At 38.5% G+C, this 23,102-nt stretch overlaps 1 protein-coding gene across 8 annotated transcripts in view; it reads left to right on the top strand.

Moving 5' to 3' along the window:
• Positions 1–23,102, top strand: part of cadm1a (cell adhesion molecule 1a) — a 467,431-nt gene that overhangs the window by 21,162 nt on the left and 423,167 nt on the right. The window contains exon 1 of one of the 8 annotated variants that reach the window (XM_085173693.1): positions 12,455–16,750. The exons of the other annotated variants lie outside the window; for them this stretch is intronic. The gene's annotated coding sequence lies outside the window, so the exon portion shown is untranslated. Of the gene's footprint in view, positions 1–12,454; positions 16,751–23,102 lie in introns of those variants that run through there. 8 annotated transcript variants of the gene reach the window in all.

Here is a 23,102-nt window from a genome sequence, read left to right on the forward strand (position 1 = left end):
GAAAGCATTAATTCAATCTCGTCATTTATGGAAGTAAGGTCTCTGTGAGATTAGAAAATGGGGGAAGATGTGTAACCTATATGTGGTAGAAATGGAAGTAAAAGGGTGACAGAAATCCTAATTTGGTCAAAATGCACCATGGGTAGCTCACTGAATTTGGGCTCTTGAGCTGTGTTATCAGATCACATATCTGGTAAAATAAAAAGTATTGGAAAAGAAAGCCATTCCCTGCGAGAGAACAACTTTATTCCCAAGTACTTAAGAAAAGCCAACTTCTTTGCCCTTTGGCCCTAGTTAGCATTGAAAAAATACCACATCCCTCCAATGACATTTGCATGGTTCATTTTTAAACCATCCTCTGTGTACAAAACCATTTCATGGGAACCCTAACCAGCCCCCTCAACCAGTCCTGCAGGAGGGCATGCATTTGATATCGAACGTACCTTATATCGCAGGCTGTCAGTGCAACGCTGAATAGATTTCTCAGACACAGATGTATTTTTGTGCTGCGCACTGGGCCTCGGCTCAGGCTGGATACGGTGTCCCCAAAGAGCAGGCGGAGCACCGCAGCGTTTCAAGAGATTAGAGGTTGGTCAGTCTGGGGAACCAAATCGATACATCCTCTCAGGGAAAGGATTGACGATGCATTGATCCAGACCTAACAGGAGCTGAAGATGCATCAGACCACTAAAAGTAGAGGTCTGGTGATAACAGTACCTCTCAGCTTGATTTCTGAATCACAGAGACCAAAGTGGCATTTATGTGCTCATAAAAACAGTCATTAGGTGTTGAGCAAAATTACTGACTTGGAAAAACAGAACAATATTCAGCAGTATGTTGAGAGCTTGAAACTCCCACTGGCTTTTGTAAATGTGAAAAATCCGTGGGCATCTAGATTCTCATCACTATTACAAACAAGAACATCGTTTTGGTTGATTTTTTTGTATGTGGAATGATAAATTCACGTTGGCATGTAGTGTTCAGAACGTGTATTCGGTTAGTCGTGTCCAAAAACACCTCCACGTTTAAAGCTAATATGTAGAGACGGTGTTCTTTGAATGTCTTTGTTTTAAAACGTGCCTTCCTGACATGTTTTATGGCAAAGAACACAAAAAATGGCAAAGAAAAAAGAACAGAGTGATAAGTGTGACATGACTGAATTCTTGTAATAATGGAATTTGTGCTGTAGAAATGTAGAGAAAGACTTGAGGCTTCGGGATATCGAAATGGGAGCAGAATGTTCTTCTGTAGGTTTCATCCAGCTGTACAGTTGAACTCTTGTTATTTCCTTTGGGCAGTGTCAAAGAGGATACGTGCTCCTCTTCCAAGGCTGTATGCTTCAACTGCAATTGAAAAAATAATCAGAGTGGCTCCAGGTATCACAAAGTTAGCAGTGATCAGAATTTAGTTTATATCTTAATATTTTCCACTGTTCTTTGCTCGTTTTTAAACGTCTGTTTTTCCGTCTGCATCGTGTATTTTTATGTTATCCTATATAATCTCTTAGAAGTAGATGATTTTCAGATAACTAGTCTGACATATGTGTGATTACAAGCTGCCCTGTTTCATGTATGTGCAATGTATCCAAAACGGCACAGGCAAATAGCTGCTTGGAAGCTAACAGCTACATGCTAATCTGTCATTAGCATGTGGCCAAAGAAGTTTTTCCTTTCAGAGATGAAGATACAAAATTCGCTGTACTAAAACACAGTGTAACCAGCGCAAAAACATCTTTAAAAACAAACAAACATAATGAGATACTTAAACCTCCCTCCCCCAGCTAAATATGTCCTGTTTGAAGAAGCTAACAAAGAGAAAGTGGATAAATCTAAAGCGAGCTAGAGGTCAGAGCTAGCCACTCGCAAATAGCCTTGGTATAAGCCTTGGTACAAGTAGTGAAAGGCCAAAGCAGTTTGTGAGGGAAGTTATAGAGTAAAAAGAGAGAAATTACATCTTGTTATCTGAAATTTGTAAATGTTCTGGAAAAAGGGGGTAGCTGTTATATAAATCTGTCACACCTTCAGGTAAAGGTTCAACATATGTTCTTTAAATTATTTTATCTTTTTCTAGTAGCAGAACACTTTATTCTCTGAGCTCTTTAACTAAGAGAGGTCCTTGTGGAGGGAAACTGTAAATTTTAATAATTTAGTTCATCATGGAAGTGAAATGTTTTTTTAAGACACGTTGATTGTCTGTATTGTTTGTGCTCATAGTTATAGTTTTGAGAATGAAAGAGTCAGCAACAATCTTGTTTCTAGATTACTGTTAGTGAAAACAAAAGGGCTACATGCACTCATTATGGGCATGAATGACATAGTAAATTTAGGATTGAAATGATTAAAATTACCATGCCATTCTTGCCCATGATAACTGCAACTTGAAAAGGTACCTTTTACTGCCTTGTATGTATATATAAACTCTTTCTATTAGCAGATACTTATTGAATGTAATAATACAATTCTTAAAAAAATATATTGTTTTTCCAAGTACAAAAATTCACATTCACTAAAATTAGGCTATTTTTACATGCAAATATCCTGGACTTTGTACTTTTCTTATTTAATTGCAATATATTCTGTAATAATATTTAATTCTACACAATTCAAATAATTTCTCTGATGTCGAAGTTTTTTGTTCAGTTTAATTGACTGATCATTTTATTTTTGATGTGTGACTATTGCTGAATCCTATTTACTGACATTGCTTATGGACTGTTAACACATTTTTTAATTCAGAAAATGAAGGAAGAACGCAGCACATTCTTCATTTCAACCTTTTTTTGTTGGAAAACTTTGAGTTCAATCTTATTCAATCATGACTCCATTCAAACTTACACAATCGCATTGCCACTTTTACTGCGCTCTGATGAAATGCCATCATTTTAATTATATCCTCACTACTGTAAAGGAAAACAATACCCTGAAAGCAAATGTCAAGCAGCATCTTCTAAACACTCAAATACTGTATTTGTGTAGGTTTGCTTTTGAGAAGTAAAACTATTTATCTCTGCAGGAAATGAAGTGTGTGAAATGAAGGAAACAAAAACCAATAATTCTAAGATCACGGGTGTCCAACATAAGGCCTGAGGGACAGAGTCGGTCCTGCATAGATTTCAGTCCAGCCCGCAGGATGGGTTTGGAAAATGTGAAGGAGTGAATACATTTTTATTTAAATTTCTTTTCAAAATAACAAGTTTTAATTTTTTTCCTGCTGATAAAGAGCTCCCCACAGGCATCCAAAACACACCAAAGTAGTTAAGTAACAATTATGTGACAGAAAAGTCTACTACATAAATTTCACTTGCAAAAAAGAAAAACGAAAATTACCTAAAAACTTTGTTTGAAAAAATTTGGAGTCAGAACTTTTTGCAACACATTTATTATTTAAAAATACTAAGATGAGCTATTGAAATTGCAATTCTTAAGATATTTTAGGCATTAATGTGTAGGTAAATGTCTTTACACTAACACAAAGCAGAGTTTCACTCATTGAGTGAAACTACTTAAGATTAAAGTGAGCCTCGATGTGAAATGAAGATTATTGTCCAAGAGAAACAGGGTCTGCACTACTTAGTCTTAAACAGTTAGAGATGCAGGACACTCACATGTGACAACCGTGCAAGCAAAGTAAGTACTTAGGGATGAAACGTGTAGTTGAGCGTGATCAAAATGTGCTGATATTTCTTGGTTGATTGCGTATTGTTAAATTATTATTATCCATCTTCCAACCAACATATAGTCACTTGGGCCCCAACTTTCCTGCTTTATTGTAAGGCCAAAGAAGATTTCTGATTTCTGTTCTAAGCATTTGTTTCTTCTGGGTTTGGACGTTTCGTTCAGCTGGGGCTGTTCTCTGCAGCATTATCATGTTCTGTGTTGGAGGTACATGGTAGGTTGACTGGATGTGAGCTTGAATGGTTGTCTGAAAGAATGTGCATTACGTGCGTTCCATTACGACATCTTAGCTTTTGACATCTGCTGATACAGAGCACTGATCTGATAACAGTCGATTTGTACCTTTATATAAAAGATAACATTAGGCTTGACTTAAACATTGATTTCCCAAGTTTACAGAAAACCAAAACAACAGCAAACGTCTCTCATTTCAGTTCGGCGTGAGGTTCTTTAGACCAGTGGTCCCCAACCCCAGGCCTCGGACCGGTACCAGTCCGTGAGTCGTTTGGTACCGGGCCGCAAGAGTTGAGGCTCAGGTGTAAATGTATAGTTGTCAGGGTTTTTATCGGTTTTCAGCGTTATTTTGTTATCGCTTTTTTATCGTTAACTCGGTTTTCCTGGGTCTTTTCACGTGTGTTATGAATAAATTTTCTTTTTTTCGGTACCGGTACTAGTTTTATTTTGTTGTATTTATCCGTGACAGCTTAAAGTCCGGTCCGTGAAAATATTGTCGGGTATAAACCGGTCCGTGGCGCAAAAAAGGTTGGGGACCGCTGCTATAGACTACTGTGTGCTTTTGTTATTTACAGTTGCTGTAGTTTCGTTTTTTCATACTCTCACTGTGACTGTGATGGTCAAACTTTAGGTGTCTTAGTTCAGTATTTCAGTTTTGTGTGGCGTTGTTGTTACTAGTCTGCATATGCAGCGCATCCACAAGCAGATAATATAATAACAACAAGCAATTTCCTGATGCTCAAGTGTTTTTCATCTTAACTACTTTATTTGTTGCTGTTGTGTTTCTGGGTGTAATGAATTCTCCTCTTTTAGGGGCGACGGAAGAAAAATAGGATAAAATCCTTTTAACGGAATCACAATCAAGATTACATTATAAATGTCTTTAAACCACTTTTACCAGTATAAAAGCGGTTTACACATTTTCAAATATTATCTGGCCACCCTATGCTATAATGTATACAACTTCACATCTTTTAGAAGCAATCCCAAAGTGATGTTAATTTTGTTAATATGGTAAAAATCAAACAAAAGCAAAAAGCTAAACAAACTGTGCAATAGTTCTTGTTTTGTGTCTTTGCTCTCACTTCTCAGAGGCAATAAACCTACTCTTATTGGCTGTCTTTCTCAGGAGTGTAATCTCACCAAGGTTGAGCAGCATTTAATTGCTATTCGTATGCTCCTGTTATCTTCCATAGGAAGGAAGAATTTAAATGCCCGACAGACAAAATTAGGGTGCTGTTATGTGGAAATTTATCCCGTAGGATAGCTGCTACCCTCGTAATTAGCACTGCCAATGACAACTGCAAACTTATTGCAAAACAAACCCAAAGGCTGAAGTGTGATGGGGATTGGATTGTTTTAGTCTGACACTTGTCTATTCTCTTTGCAACCTGCATTATTGGTGAGACTTGGAACATTGACCTTGCCCACTGGTTCAAACACTGAAGACGGCAGTTCATTGAATTCAGCTCAATAGTTCTTATATTGCCTGTCTCTGTCTGTTTAACAGAACCAATTAAACTGTTAATTCTCACTGCAGTCGTGATCTACCGATAATGACTGGAGAAGAATGGAAAGCATGTGTCTAATTTTTTTTAGGCGAATCAAGAGTACGAGTCAGGGGTCCGGCTTTGAGGGGTTTCTCATTCAGCAAGGCAAATCAGACCTCAGGGCTTTGACGGGACCCTTTCTCATCCTCTTGGCTTTGTCAAGACTAGTTCATTTCAGTCTATTCAGGTGAACCACATTGTGCGCTGCTGCTCTGCTCATGCATTTCATTTGCTAGTCCTTTGTTTTGAATCCTGCTGGAGATGAACTGAAGGCACTGAGTCGGAGCTAAGGCAGGGATTAGGACTACTTTTTTCATGCTTTCTTGGAGGTGGGCTACCTTTAAATATGTCAGGCGGGGTGAGGTGATACGGCTCCATTTGAATATAGACTGTTGACCCATCATAACAGTGATATAGAGCTGGAGCAGAAGTCGGATAAGTAAACTATGGTTAATAGGTACTGTATGTCATTGACTAAATGCATGCTCAAGAGTGCCTGCAGCTCTAAAAAGACTGCAGTACGCTCCACTTGGTCATAAATTAGGCAGCTTGAACAAGTACAGCCATAGCTAATTGTTCGACAGCTCAATACCAAGACTACAGGCATTAATCTGCCACTATAACCACCTTTACTCTGAGATTTTGACTGTTGAGATTGGCTCACAAGAGCTTTAGTGAGGTCTGCCTCTCATGTTGTGCAGTGAAGCCTGGCTTGCACTTCCTATTCGAGTTCATCCCAGTGGGGTTGAGGTCAATGCTCTCTTCTCTTTCATCTGTAAACTGGGAAGACTAAGGTTTTTTTTATATAATTAGATTCCAGTCAATATTGATAATGTAATAAAAATTAAACTTTTGACACTAATACAGAATTATAAAGTAAATGTCTTTTTTTGTCCTGTCCAGGGTATAAGGTCTAACTTTAATTTACATTGCAGGAAACAATGATATTGAAATAAACACATTATTGTAAAATTCTATTTATTGTCCAGGTTAATGGCATAAATTAGAATAGTACATTTCTAAGGAAAACAATCTCTGAATAAAGTGTTTACAATAATGTTTGGAGCTCCACCCGTTTATCAGTGACTTGATACTATCGGCCAGTATTAGCCAACGAAAAAATGAAAAAAATTAAATAAGTGACACACATTTTTGAAACTCCACAAAAACAATAACCTGCTGATCCATACCAAATTACACAAAATAAGTTAGCTTCAGCCTGAGCCTGAAAAAAGGCATGTATCTTATATGAATTTATTGTAGAGTCTGTGTAATGTGTGATGAATGAATTAATAAATATCATAAATATATCTAAAAACAATGTTGGGATATCTGTTTATGTCTGTCATGAAATCAATATCCTTAGTATCCTTATTTTCCTATTATATTGTTTTATGTACTTTAATAGTGAAGGCTTGTAGAGCAAGGCCACTTTTAACTCACAAACTAAGTGCTCAGCCAGACTGAAAAACAGGAAGTTTTAGTTCACAGCCATATTAATAGATAAGACACTGAAATGAGGAACTTGCCATATAAGCAATGTTTGAGACTGTGTGACGTGTAAAGTACCATAATAACACATATATGAAGCACAGTTTATGATTGTAATGTTAGAGAGCTCTTGCAACTGGCGTTTGAGCTGTACATGGGTCTCTCTCTTCCGGAAGATGATTGAATAAAAAGAAATATCAATATTTTAACACACTATGAGTCGGTTTTCTCTGTTCTGTCATGGGGACAAAAGAATCGGGGTTCAATATGTCCCATCTCTGAAAGAAAAAAAATATCTGATATATCAGAAGGTCAGAAATCACTAAATATCATTATGGTATAGATTTTTATTATACTGCCATAAATTTAATTTTCCTGAATTATAATGATCCCTCCTCTTAAAAAAAATATTTATTCTTCTTAAATAAGAGTGCATTGATATTTATATTAAATTATACATTTGCCATTATTATGGCATGAACTGTTAAACTTTACAGTAAATGTGTCAATAGATTAAACTGTTAAATGAGGAATAGGAGTGGTTTAAAATAAAAATAGACTTTGTAGGCTAACATGTACACAAGTCATAATTTTCCTTCACAATAGTTCATTATATGTTAACAGTCAAGTGGGCAAACTCAGTGAAATATTCAATAGTTAAGATCAGTGATATATTATGGAAGGTATTGGAGTTGAGGCCACCAAATTAGAGCTTTTACAGCCAAAATGGGAGGTTGTTGTTGTTGGTTGTGTTGGTGGAGAGTTAGGAATCTAATAGCTGGCTACTTTTCCCCACTGGCTCGCCATGTGCTCATCTGTTGTTTCTCAGTAAATATTCTATTCAATTTCCCGTTTACCCAGTATGTTGCATCTGCATCACCTTTTGTTTCCTTATTATCCCATTCTTCCAAACAGAAAAAAGAAATCCAAACACCAAATCAAAATAGAAGCTGAAAACTCTCATTTGCTAATCAAACTTGGGACAAGAGGTAATTAATTCTTTGGAATCAGTCAATTAATTTGCATAATAAGAGGTACCATAATTATGACTTCTGCTACTCAAGCCCAAAAATTGTAATTAGAGATTTAGTTTGCATTACAGCAGAAAAGCCTGATATCTGGGAGCTGGTTCAGAGAGGAGATTGAGCATCCGTAGCTCTGGGATGGAAATGCTGGCAGAGCTGCATCAGAATAAAAGCTTTTCCTCCACAGTTCTCCTTTTGCTGGGCCCTGAGGGGAAGTGCTGGTTGTACTGATCTTCTAATCTGTAAAAAACCAAGACCTCAGTCTTTTTGGGGCCTCAGTCTCTCTCTCTCAAGTCAACTGCTGCCCCTTTTTCCTTGTCTTTGCTCCCAAGCATATTTTCCTCATTTCCATTTGCAAAGAAATCCATAATTTTTGCAGTCAGCACCTTAACGCTAGTGCAACACACACACAAAAAAGAGAAAAAAAAAACCCTCACAACAAAACGAAAAAAAACATGAAGGGTAGTATTAGTGTGGTGCTGTTTGCTCTCTAAGCGTCTGGGCTTTGACAGGAATAAAATAATAACAGAACATAAAATAAAAGGAGGAAGGAAATGTCACTGGGTGCCATGAGAGGACTGAAATCAATGCCAGCTAATCATCCACTTTATTTTGTTATATAAGGGCAATTATAAGCATCCAATCACTGTGCTAAAATGTGGTGCTGGGCCAGGTCTTCTGCGTTAAGGATAAAGCTCAAGAGCTAGTTCTAATATCAAAATCAGTTCTGTGCAGTAATTTAACGTCTGCTTGTGGCGTGAGCACAGCTACAAATTTACATTCCAGTGGGTGGTAATATAACTAAATATCATTAAAAAAAACTCTATGCATGTAGTTAAACTTACGACTGTTGACATTTATTACGGCATCACATAATGTCGCCCTAAGTGTAATGTGGGTTGAACAGATACACATCGTGTTTTACACTCTCAGATTATTAGTAAAATTGTAACTTAATTGTCCATAAGCAAAGTTACATAGTAGCTGTAAAGACATCTGAGCAATGCTCTTTGCTCACACACATTTACAATCGTGATGTGGATGTACCCTCATTAGATCACGTTGTATGAGTAGCAGAGGTGATGTCAAGCTGTTGCTTTGCAAGCCACAAACAAAAAGTCTCAAGAGTATATATTCAACTCCCACAACAAGACAGGCAACTCCCAACTGGGACAGTCCCATTTAAAAACAAAAACAGGAGTATAACTCACTGCAGTCCAAATGGGATTGTTTTTCATTTTACAAATTATTGTTTGGTGATTAGAATGCTTTGAAATCTTTTTTTATAGGTTTTTTTATCTAGTCTGTATCCTTGCAGCATGCTTACACAATCACAGCTGCCACAGTCCCCAGTTTTGAGCCTTGTTTTATGTCCTGAATTCTTAGTTAGTAGATTTAAGTTTGAGTTAATGCTTTGGTTCTATAAAGTTTACATGTATTGTAGTATTCTAGTATTGAGTTCTAAGTCATGTTTACTCCGATGATAAGTCTTCAGTTTTGTAATTCTTCTTAGGTTTCTGTCTTGACTTTGTTATTGTTGTCTCCATTCTGGTCCTTTATATCTCTGTAGTAGTATCTCTTGATTGTTATCTTTTGGGTTATTTCCTGTTTTACTTTGATAGTTAGTTGTTTTTACTTCCTCTGTGATTGTATTAATTGCCTACACCCGTTTCTCATTCCCCCAGATGTTTGCACTTCCCTGATTACCCTTTGTGTATAAATAGTCCTTTTTTCCCTTCAGCCTTTGTGACACTATCTGTTCAGATGGGCTGTGTGGTCCCCCCTCTGTGTATGCTTGTTGTTTTTGGATGACTGGTCTCACTTTGGACTCTGCATCACGTTGAATAAAACAGCTTGCTTTCTACTTTAAGTTTGCTTCTGTGTCCTGTGTTGGGGTCTTTGCTCCTGTATTTTTCACTCTGAATAGTTAGCTTGCTAACTAAATGGTTTTATCTTTGTAAAAGGTGAATCTATAGTGTATCTCTATATGTTTTTATATACCATGTGATCGTGTACCTAAACCACAAGCATACACCTGCCATATATATTGCATCTGACACTGAAAAATAAAAGGCACAGCCCATTTATAAAGCAGAGGAAACAAACAACAAAAAGGAGGGGTACAAACTTGCATCTATTATAAGCACGCTAAGTGGTCAACTACACATAAAACTAACATTGTGCTGCAACATCTATACAGTTGTCAATCCTTCTTTCCTATAACTCAACTCTGATGAGGGATTTGTTCCACGAATATGACGTTAACCCAAAAAGGCCATGTCATAAATGGGGCAAATGCCTTTCCACCACCACAGGAATATTCATGAAGTCGACATGGCAGTAAATTGAACGAAGGCATTTGTAAAATGCGGCGACAGTAGCTGCAGGCCCAGAACTGTCGCTCCCTGCCAGGGTAGAAGGCGTTGAGCTGAACGCTGTGCAGACTTCCTCTGAGAGAGTATTAACTGAGTGGTGGAAACAGCTGGAGTTGCATAACAGTTCCTCTGCATTTAGTCTGCTCAGAGAGAGAGAGAAGCTGTGGGTGAGAGTGTATGCAGAGATGCCATCTTTTTGTTGCGTGTCTGTGTGCATGCTATATGTCTAAATAAGTCCATTAAAAAAAAAACAAAACCCCAGCATACTGCTTGGAGATGCTGTGATACGGTGCCAATTTGTGTGTATCAGCCGGCTCGTGTGTGTAGTGTTCACTCTGTGACTGTAAATGTGTGGTAGGTTGATCCAGCACTCTCAGGGGCTGATGGGAGCCTGCACTAAATCAAACATGCAGCCTCTCTGAGCAGCCACCCCCACACCTTCATCCCCAGTTTGCATCCTCTTCTTACACAGCAAGAACTGTAAGCTGTGACGCAGGCTGGGCTTAGCACGCTGTACTCTGCTGATTCACATAATCAACTGATTTATAATAATGGAGGTTCATTTTTCACCATTTAAAAAAACGTAATAGTAAAAATATTCAAGTACCAGACCTTATTGTATCAGATTATTTATTTAATTAGATTTTTTTTTCAAAATTCAAGGTTGTATCTTTATTTTAAGTTGTCTAAAATTTCCTGAATTATGTTTTTTTTGTGGCGAGAAATTGTGTTTAATGGAAGTATTGTTATTTTTAAAATTTATTTCACAATAGTGATGAGGATTTTTGTACTGTTCTTATTTCTATGAAAGAAATCTCATAACTACAGGTAAAGTGTTTCTTCAAAAGTTTTTTTTTTTTATTTGCTCTCCCTTGCGTTTATTTTTCTGAAGGTCAAAAACAGCAACACATGCTAGGGGTAATGAACCATCAGAAGACAGAGATGCTGCAGAAATGAGTTAAATTAACACAAACAAATAAGAAGGCTTTGGAAGCACCCGCATGAACACCTTCAGAGATGCAGTCAGCTTTAGTTTGCTTGTCAAAAAGGTTTCCTGTTGTATTTGAGGCTAGCAACCACCGTCATGATCAGATATAAAGTGAAGTGGAACCACAATCCGCTGTTTAATTTTCCAGAATGATTCTTCAAAGTGTGTGCGTGCATGTGTATTGGTCTTCAGCGACTCGCCTCACAGTGAGATATTTCAACCTTAAAATAAGTATTTCATTGCTACTGTCCATCAGCTTTGTTTGCTGAGATGAATCAACATCCCACAGGCCTTACTTTGAAAAGCAGTCTTGTACAAAGGGTCAAAGAAGAAGGTTTGCTTTTGGCCTTGGTCGTTGAAAGACAGCTAGGATTGTGTGCTATCCTGCCGAAGACACGTGTTGGACTTTTCAGTAGCCTGGAGAAGGAGAACCTTGGACTATCATCTGTTCATGCATAGGAACACCCACCACTTTAACATATTTGTTTTTTTATGCATCAGCTTGTTCCACAAATCTGTAATCTGTGAAGTCAGGCAAACACATAAATTGTGTTTGTTCAGATATGAAGGTATTTAAGGCAAATGCATTTTATAGCAATTAGTAGTCATATTGAGAAAAAGACGGTGGGAAAAAAAAAACATATTTGAAAACCAGGAAAAAAAGAGCAAAAACAGGCAGCGGGGGAGACGTGAGAAGAACTAAAGCAGATGACAAGGCAGGTTACAGTCGGCGAACGGGAAGCATGCGGATGACTGACAAACAGCACGAGCAAACGCAGGCGAAACCTAGTTTAAAAGAAATAAAACAAGCAGTGCAGCAGCACTTTGACTGTCAGGGTAGTTATTAAACTGGAGAGCAACAGCATGCATCTGGATTAATGTCTCTGATGGCAGCCTCAAAAAACAGGAACAGATTAATTTGTCCAGTTGGAGTCTTATGCAACTCATTCCAGTCTCAGCCCAGTGAAGTGGAATGAGGAAAAAAGCCCAAGGGAGTATTGGCTTTTGAGGACTTCATATGTATGTATGTATGTACTAGCTGAAAGCTTTAGTAAATAAATGTTATTTATAGTGTAGTGTATATATATTATTTATAGTGTAGTATATATAATATAATATATTTTGGTGTTGTATCTTTATTACCTGATAAACTTTATTATGGTAAAGCATCAATAGCAATGAAGCCATATACCCAGATTTACCAAAGTTATATGATTCGCTTTCGGATATCAGCTGGCTCTTGCGCAGTGGTCATTTTAGGAAGTAGTTTGTGTTGTATTAAGAAAGCAGGCAACAAGGTGGAATGCAGTATAGAGATTATTATGGCTGGCATTGTAATGGCAAAAAAAAAACACAGTAAATGGAGTAAAAATGAAGAATATAGTTCTTACTCTGACAACAAGGCAAGAACTTCTAAATCGGGTAGTCCTCTGTGTGCTTGTACGTGAAATACATGGTTCTTTTGCATCTATACGAGCCACATTTTCATGTAAATGCCATTGGTTGCAAATAAATACTGTGTATATTACACAGCAGTGTGAATATGGGATACTACCAAAAAAAGAGAAACTTTTAAGTGTCATGTTCTTTGTAATTAACTAGCCTTTTCCTGGTGGGCTGCAAACAATGTGGAAAATATGTCATGCTTTAGTTTTTTTGTTTTTTGCTAATAATATCCAATAGTCTCCAGTCATGAAAAACGAGTGCGCTGTGAAAAAACTCAAAATTATCTTTTTTTTGCTGCGTCCCTGAGGAACACAATTCCAAAAACACTTCAGTTCCCAAAGCACCGCCTATAAATTAGGCAACATGAAAAGGTATCTGTTTGGGATGTAATTTGGTGTTCCATAAAGTGTTTTTATGGAGAGCAAGATTCACCTTGTTTGCATGTCTACAAACAATTACAGCCTGGTTAGAAATGGTCCAACTGATGGGGGTTAACAGCATAGCTCCAGCGAAGGCATTATGGGAAGTTGATTTCTTCAGACCTTAAATGGAGGTTTGTGCCCCCATCAGGAGTAAAATATTGGCCGAGTTTATATGACTTTGGTTGTAAATGGAGCACTGGTTCTCTGAGAGCCATTAAAACTCTCTGTTCTCTGTTTCATCAGCAGATCATTTGGAAGCAGCAAACAAAGTGCCTTAAAATAAGGTTTTTGTGAAATACCATGTTATTAACTCCAATGAAAGAAAATCTACTTTTTTAAATCTGTAACTGTTGACCTACTAATGGATTTTTACTCCTCTTGTGCATGGTATGGGAAAGCTGCTGAATAGACTGCAAGCTGTAAATGACATTAGCTTAAAAGGAAAGGAATAAGAGGGTTGTGACTTCTGTGAATGACTGTCAAGCTAATAAAAAACAAAAATAAAAACCTGCATTTTAATTTTAATTCTGTTTGAGCATGTTGTTTGTAGGATTTTTTTTAAACACATCTCATGACTGTACTGGACAAGGGGTTTTATGTAAATTTAATATAATGAGTAATTTATTACTCCCTGCCTTTCACCCTATAACAGCTGGGATAAGCACCAGATTCCCTGTGACCCTGAATTGGATAAGTGGAAGAAAATGAACAGATGGATTGATGGAATAATTTACCCTGAGCCACCCAGACTATAATGTTTCCCTGCAAATGCTAGTTTTTGTGTCCAAAAATAAATAAACCAAAAAATATATATGTATCTTATATTTGTATATGTTTCTATCCACTCATTCAGTGGTATTGGAAGATACTGTTAGAATGGTGTCCATAATACAAATCTGATGTTAGATGATGCTTTTCTGCAAATAGTAGGGCTGCTTACTGACATAGATATAACACTGTCTGTGAAGCTGGATTTAAGAAATAAGAGATTAAAGTTTTAAAAACATGTTTAGCACCATCTTCTGTGAGTACAGAACGTGACGTCATGTGGTTGGTTGGTCGGTTGCGCTAATAGACTTGCGTTAGCTTATGTGAGCTAACTAGCGACACAATCGATAACTCAGAGGAAAATAAGGACACTCCAACTAAAGATCACATTTGCTCTGCCCCTGACTGTAACAACGAGTTTTATGTTTAAACTGATGACTGTCCACTTTCACTGTCTGTTTTCTTTTAGCACTAAGTGTCCGTTTGCTGTTTGGCTAGCTGCTAGCTCTTAGTCGCATTAGCCGGGTTCGTAAAGCACTTTATAAATAAGAACAGTGTGGAAGAGAGCCTGTAGGCTTTTTTCTTAAATCCATCTGCACAGACAGTGCTACATCTATGTCAGTTTTTGAGAGCAGGGCTAGTGGTGCATATTATCCTTTATACGTGTAGCGTTTCATGTTCCCTTTAAAATAGTACAGTTGCATGCTAGGGTTTGACAAGCCAACTATTAGCTTTCAGTAGTAAAATATTTCAAATGTTTCTAAAAGCTCTAACAACACCCTAAGTTTACTACTTACCATTTGCCCCAAATTTCCATAAAACAACTAGATCCCCCCATTCATACTTCCTTTTAACACTTCATTGTGACATGCACACTTTTAGTGATTCACTGGAACGAGTTCCTTCTACTTGTCTTTCAGTCTGCCCAGACTTTTTAGGGGTCACATCACTTGAGAAAAGCTGTTCCTTAAATTATCCAGCTGCTACTTTTGGTTCAGCCTGATTTCAGTTGCTGCTGAGTTGTGTCAGTGATAAACCAATATGTGGCTTTTGAGAGCTGGGCCCTCTTCCAGGCAGCATCTTTGGAGTTAAAGCGACTTTTCTGAACCATGCTCAGGCAGTAAGCTGGCGGTATTTTGAATTTTCGGATGTTTTAAAGGATCAGACATGAGGGAAAATGTCTACGGTTAACATTGCAGTAGACCACTTTCCCATTGATTTTCTTCCTAATAGCTATGGTCTCCAGTAAGTTTCAGGAAATTCAGGAGTTATGTACCAATCCTAAACCAGTGGGCAAATAAACTGAAGCAAACCACAGTTGATGCTCTATTGGGATAATGATCTGTTGGCTTGGTGTGGAGTTGGTGAGATAATGTAACTTTATTATGACCTCTAATGCAATATTTCAAGGCATTATGGGGTAAGTGATCACTTGAGTGCCTCTGAACATCATGGAGCCATTATAACAGTAAATGCTGTGAAAGAATAGATAAAGGTTTCCACACATCACCTAACTATGAGTAAGCCAGACATCACACTGTGAGATCAGCTTCAAGCCTTTACTCAGCGGAAAGGACCAGAATGAAGCTGAAATGCTTAAGCACTAGCCCTTCAGTGCAGCACTACAAGGGCGGCCCATAGGATAAAATTGTTATCACCTAAAAAACTGTGGACACACACACTTAACTTTGTGTCCTTTCTCTCTTCACTTTGAATTCCTGTTACTGTGTCCTTGCCTTAGCCCTTGGCAAGAGAAGCGGAACAAAAATATTAAAGGAGTGCTTCATAACAGTCAGCCTAAACCTATTTGATGGTGCACAAAAAAAACAAGAAAGGAAAAACAATAGCTTTATATATTACGCTGCACAAATAAAATAAGGCGACATTCGGTTGTCTCAGTACAACTCAAAGCCAGTTAAACTTCAGGGATATCAATCTGTCCAGGTAGGAAGCATAAACGACTGAATCCATTTCACCTGCTGTGGTGAAAATCAAAGTGACAACAGGTGCACTGGAGAGGCGACAAGAAGACAACCCCAAAAAAGGAAATGGTTTTGCAGGTGGTGGCCACAAAGCATCGCCCCCTCCTCATTCCTCCTGAATGATTTTTCTCTATCCTTGTTACTACAAGTAGCATAAGACCGTACCTGCATTTCAGTCAAGTTGTACAGGTTTTTCCAGGCTCTCCATGATGGTGCATTTATACACTCCGTTGCAAAAACGTTTGCTGTGTTTCCCAGCACAGTCTCAAGCATGTGGAGGAGATTGCACAAAGTGGGGAGTTACAGGACCTCAGCAGGACTGGTACCTGCTTGTTTGTGTGAATAGGAGCACTGTCCAAACCCTACAAATTCCCTACAGCGAGCTGTTCATGCGCACGTTTCTGACCAAACTCTCAGACGCAGATTCCATGAGGGTGGCACCTTTAATAGGGTCTGGGGTCACAGCTGAGCAACATGTAGCTTGATTGGCATCGAAAGAGAGAACTAGAACTGGCAAGTCCACAATTGGTACCCCGTTGTCTTCGCAGATGATTGTGCAAGCATCGTAACGTGTGCAACGTCATCTCTAGACTCTTTCAATCCGTCACATGTGCTCAGTGTGAATCTACTCTCATCAGAGGAGCACATGCTGGTCCTGCTTCTGGCTCCTCTCCTGGTATCGCCTCTACGCTCTTCAGACTATGGTGGGGAAGCAGCAAACCATTTTGTGACCAGCTGGATGGATGTGCCATACTGGAGGAGCTGGACTACCAGTGCGGCCCGAATGAACTGCAGGTACTGTCATCCCATGGTACCAGCAGTGACACCAGCAAAAAGCAAAACTAGATAAAAAATCATTCAAGAGGGAGAAGGAGAGAGCAATGGTCTGTGGCCACCATCTGCAAAACCGTTCCCTTTCCGGGGGTTGTCTTGTTGCTGCCTCTCCGGTACACCTGCTGTCACTTTGATTTTCACCAAAATAGATGATGTGGTTTTTTGGTTTCCTAACTGGACAGATTGTTATCCCAGAAGTCTAACTTTGCGTTACACTGTGTTGATCAAGTGTGAATATTTTTGAGAAGTGTGTTTAATTCAAGTAGAGTGTTCAAGGAGCTTGTGGATATATTTTTGGAAATATTTATTTTTTAAAATACGCAGTAATACGCACTGCATATTGGGGCTGTGCGGTTATGGCCAAAATGATAATCACAATGACTTTATTCATTAGTTGGAATTTTGACTTTAATGATTTTCATGAGAAATGCTTTCACATCTTTGCCTCAAAATAAATTTGGTCCACCCTTTTCACCTAAAGCTAAAGTGGGGCACAGCTTTCACTTTCTCTGTGGCCGTTTTTCTGAAACGTTTTGATGCTCAGCGTGCTTAATGGACACACCTTCGGCTAAATTGAATGTGATTGCGGTGGTGATTTTAGAGCATCTTTGTGAGCTGAATGGATGCTCTGACGTGTTCTGCAGACTTGTTTTTATGGACTGATATTGGATGATTTACGTTGGGAACCACGGGACAGTTTTTTCTTGTCGTTCATGCATTAATTGCACTAGAGTTTGCAGTGTCTTTTAAGCTTTTGAATAAGTTAGTTGCATATGATTTTTTTTTTCTTGGTTAACATCACTTGCACTAAATCCAAACTATTTGCAAAGAATAGAGGGACAAGCTCTTCATCTGCTTTGCCAGACATTTGAATTTTGTTGTGTATCCTTAATGTAGTATTACTAGTTCAGAAAACCTCAAGTTCTGTGGTGCAACAGCTGTGATTGGCTCATGCAGACATGTGGTCAGGTGCTGATTTAGGGTTTGCTCGATTTGCTTTCCCCTTGCATTTAAATATCACTTTATGCCGCTTGTTTAATTGTCGGAAGCCAAAATTATGATTGAGATTAAAACACAGTTCAAGTAAAGCCCTACTGTATATTTATCTTAATGATCTAAACAATGCAGCGCCACAGGTATTATTTTTGAATGACGGAATTAAATAGACTGACAAGACTAATTGTATTTTCAACAGTGTGGATCAGGTTCACCAATGCTTTACAGGAGGTAAATCAGAACCCTTGATGTACATTCATTATGAAGCATTACTGAAATCAATTAAGTCAGAGACAAGGGCTCATGGCAGCTTTTGAAGTAAACCCTCCAGTGACTTTGCTATTATGTCTAAACTATGATAATTTCCTTTTTGTAATCCCATCATGTGTAACTGTGTAATCTCACAATCTTTGCAAAGGTTCATTGAACCTGTGAACACAATTAAGATGTTTTTGCAGGAAACTGGATTATGCATTTGTGTGATTGAAAGTCATAAATCACGTCGTGATATCCCTGTCAACGTAAAGTCAAGTAAACCGTATTTAATCGGTTATTTGTTTATTTTTGGACCAGTCTTTTGCTGCCAGAATTGCAGAAGCAAATTACAGTTTGAGAGTATGATTTAGAAACAATAAACTATAATTAGGAGAATGTCATTAGGCATTAGCATACTCTCACAGAGCAAAGAATAGCAAGATTTCTGCCAGAGATGCACTTTTAAAAGCACTAAGTTTAGGACTGAGAAGGATTGAAGCTTCAGCACATACAGTAAAATATTCCTTGCTATACTTTATGATGAGGGACACTCATTATACTGTCTAGCATGATGTCCAGGTCATGGTAATCTAAGGAGCTTGGAAAGAAAAGCGACCGGACTTCTTTAAGATTTTTGAAGACGTTTCACTGCTCATCCGAGAAACGTCTTCAGTTCTAAGACCAAATTGTGGCGAGTCCTAGCTATTTAAGCCCTAGTGGGAGTTTTCCCTTTACTTGTCCCCTTTGTAAGACCTTGCCTTACTCTATCATGTGACCTATTGAGATCAACTGACTCAAGATGTGAGTGGGCGTTAAGGCGCCTGGGAAGGGATCTCAAAACTGGATTGTAGATGGCAGACAGTTGGTGTGGTAGAAAATACTTGGCTAATGTTAGTAAAAAGGAATGGAGGTTAGTCAGTGGCAACTCATTGCATAAATGTTATGCCAGCAAGGGCATGAATTCATTGGAATTCAGCTACAGCTCAGTGAATTCAATTCATTTAATTAAATTTTATTCATAGAGCCTCAACCTCAAACCACATCGTATAGTAAATCATCTACCACTTTACATGGTAAGGTCAAAAACTTAAATCAATATTTTTTTTAAAATTATATATAAGAATAATTCCTTTTTATAGGCTATCTGCCCATACCAGTTATGATGAGCAAAGAGAGAAAAGAAGAGCACTGAGAATCAAGAAACAATCACTCGGCAGGTTAGTTAGCCAAGCAGATGTAGAGCAGGAATATACACCACTGGACCAAGCAGCCAGCAAGAGGACTGCATAATGGGGTTAAATAGAGAAGATTAGAATATATGCTGTCGCTAGTGACAAGACAACTCAAGGCCACATGTTGCATGAACTGAATGGAAGTAATGCAAGTCATTCATGATATCGAATGAATCACAGCTCATAGCAGGGGAAAACAAGGCAAGATGGACACATGGGGGGGCGGGGAGGGCAAAGAAGTGGGAAGAGATGGAAAGGTCAGGGAGGTCAGGTCTCGTGCATTGTTCTTTACCATGCTCCAGTTCCAGCCGTCATCCCAGCTCTTTGTTAAAGCCTGAGCACTAAGGATGTCTGGCTCCTGGGCACTATTGCCAGAGGCTGGAAGCTCAAGGGTCAGCGAATTTTCCAAACCATTGCTTTATAGTGGCCCGATTATCAGGAAAAATTGCTCCACTGTACTCATTCAACAGGCGTCAAGCTCAGTTTGGGCTGTCACGCTCAGGCACTGTTGATGGCCAGCATGATAGATGAATGAGCCGTTAGGATGTTACAAAGGCTGTTTTATGTGACTGATCTCAATCAGAACATGACCCAAATCTAAATTTAAATGTATTTCTACTTTATTGTACCACGCCATCAATTCAGCTGCTAGGCTCTGAGAAACAGTTAATGAACATTTCATTAAATATTTGACCAGCAGCTACTGTACCTTCCTGCATTATCGAACAAAAACATTAGGTTACTGATGAGTGAGCAAATTGGTCTATGAATCAGCAAACAGGAAGAGTAGCTGCTACTGTGCAGTTAATTTTTCTGAGAAGACATCAGCCTTATGAGGAAGGACAGGCCGAAAGATTGTAGTTAGTTCCAACGATTTGACTTGTGGACTCACCAGATGTAACCCTGTAGCTGGAATCACGACGACAAAAACCTTTTAGAAATCCATTAGTGTCACTATATGAGCAGTTTGGTGGCATTTCAAAGAAAATCTCTTACTGTTTATTTCTGAACAACAGGAGTCGGTAGTCTGAACAAACATGTTTTGTGAGGTGTCTACTTCAGCTAAAATAAATAAGTCACTTTAGAATGCAGTTTTTGTAGGCTGGAGTGGAAAACTAGAGGATTAGTTCAATGTTAGCTCATTCTCACATAGGTGCATTTGTTGTATTTGGATTGTATATTAACTTGCTTTAAAAATCTACTCAGCTTGTCTGGGATGGTTTGAGCCCGTGGGCAGAGGCCAAAATTGTGTGTAGCGGTATGGCTTAAAGTGTGCCTATATGCACGAACGTGGCACAAATGTGCTTGTGCAAGGTTTTTAAGGCAATATGGACCGGCATTATCACGAAAGGGTTACATTTTAGAAACACAAATGGAAAAAACTGTTTGATGGAAAAGGGAATTGGAGCTCTCATTAGAGCAAATGACAGAGTAAAAAGAGGTTAAAAAAAAAAGATTGCTTCACAACTGAGAGGTCATGATTGCATGCAACCATTCTGCAGGGTTGAAGGTATTTATAGCACCTCCCCCAAAATTATTAAAAAAAAAAAAACATGTTCATGTTCAATAACTCCTGAGGCACAATGCATGTATGTGAACAAACGAACAAAAAATATGTTCATAAGAAAATAAGCGCCTTTAAATTGGCTGTTTTTCAAAAGTCTCCAACCCACAGTAGCTGACATGATTGCTCTCTAAAGGTGCAATCGTTTTAGGTGTGTTTGGCATGCATTCTGACAATTCAGTTTTATTTATACAGTGAAAAATCACAACAACAGGCATTTTATATTGTAAGGTAGACCCTACAATAATACATACAGAGAAGAAACCAACATTCATGTGAGCAAGCACTTTGGCAACAGTGGGAAGGAAAAACTCCCTTTTAACAGGAAGAAACCTACAGCAGAACCAGACTCGGTGAGGGGCGGGGCCATCTGCCGCGAGAAAAGAAAGACAGGATAAAGACATGCTGTGGAGCAGAGCCAGAGAATAATAACAAGTATGATTCAATGCAGAGAGGTCTATTAACACATAGTGAGTAAAGGAAATACCCAATGCATCATGGGAATCCCCCACCAGCCTACGCCTATTGCAGCATAACTAAGAGAGGATACAGGGTCACTGTCTTTGCCAGTTTGTGACTGTGACCGCTGCATACACATGGTTTTTGTCCGTACGCGTAATTTACACAAGCGCCCCTGGAGTCATCACCTCAGGAGCGTGGCAGTAAATCTGCCTGCAGGGAAACTATGGTGACATTAGATTTGCTGATTCATGCTTAGTGACATCTATATTCCAGGGGTCATGCAGCTGGAGATTGGGGGTGATGGTTCTCTCACATCACTAAGTACTGGTGTTAGCATCTTTCAAATGACTTCTCCTACGCTACACTGAGCAGATGCTATAATGTGGTTCAGCTTTGCTGCGCAGTCATAATTTGTTGTTGCTGCAACGGGCGATTTATATCCTACACGGGGGTTGAGCGACATAGATGAAAATCACATCTGGGTACTTTCAGGTTGAATGGAAGTACACAGATATATCTTTAATATTTTTCTAATGAGTGTGCTAAATGTTCAGGTCTGAGCCAAAATCACATGTGAAAACCATTTTTTTTTTTTTTTAAATTAGTTTCCTTCCCTTTTGAGAAAAGTCCAGCTGGAAAATATAGTCACAAGAAACTGGAGGGTTGTTCCTGTAGTTTTTCTTCTTTGTCTTTTTGATAGTTATCAGTGTATTTATTGACCCAAGACCATTATATAAGTGCTTTATATTTTAATATTTAAAGAGGCTATTAAGAAGCGATGAGAACCAATACAGATTTAATATACCTTTCACACAAATACACTGTAGTATGATGAAGAACAGAGTTGCACCTGAAAGGCTTTAAGGAGGAAATGAGTTGTGTAAAGCAACATTAGGTTACATTTATATAAATGGGATTTTCTAATCTTATACCTTGTTTAACAATATTCTAACACACATTTTCATATTTTGTGGAAAAAAACAAAAATAGACATGTTTGGAAAACTGATGTGAACATCTTGGCTTGCAAAGTGACTCCTAATGTCGGCAGTTGAATATTTTCAGTTTATTGATTGCCCTGGCAAACAGTATTAGAGTTCACAGAGAAGATGGTGCTTTGGCTCTCCACCAGAAAAAAAGAAGATATTGAGCGTACACTACCTCACTCAAATTGCATCGAAATTGCCAGCTGTCTTCTTGCCCCCTATGTTTTCTTCGGTGACTCTTGGATAGGAATGGTTTTATGGATTGGTCCACTGCAGTATGAAGCCAAGGTTATGGCAGGGCTGGTCATGTTGGCTCTCATCATCTTACTTTTCAGTGGCTCCAGTTCATGCCCAGACCAACCCCAGCGCTACATTCAGACACTCAGACTGTCTCAGTGCCTGCCGCAGTGCTTCACTCCGCTATTAACATTCTGATTGCAGTCTTGTTTCGTTTGCCTGGCCAAGCACTTTATTTCCAAAAAAAGACGGAAAAAAGAGACCCGGCCTCAGAGCTGACCTTTCCATTTGCAGAAACACGGCAATCATTCATAAATCACACTAAAATATCCAAACTGTTTGATATCACAGACCTAATGAAATCACTCGCACTCCTTTACTGCTATTATAGCAAAAGGTCAGCGACATAACTGATGTTCAGCTTCAGCATGATTGTCCTACTTCACATTACCCATTGCTCAGCTCATAAAAAAATCAGTATAGGCCATATTGTGTGACATTTTGTCATAGTTTTTTTATTCTTTCTAGACTGTCGAAAATAACTAATTTTGTGGTGAAAGCTCAGTTTGGAGTTTACTTTGA

The sequence above is a fragment of the Neolamprologus multifasciatus genome, chromosome 10, assembly GCF_963576455.1.
Source record: "Neolamprologus multifasciatus chromosome 10, fNeoMul1.2, whole genome shotgun sequence".
Taxonomy (NCBI): Eukaryota; Metazoa; Chordata; class Actinopteri; order Cichliformes; family Cichlidae; genus Neolamprologus; species Neolamprologus multifasciatus.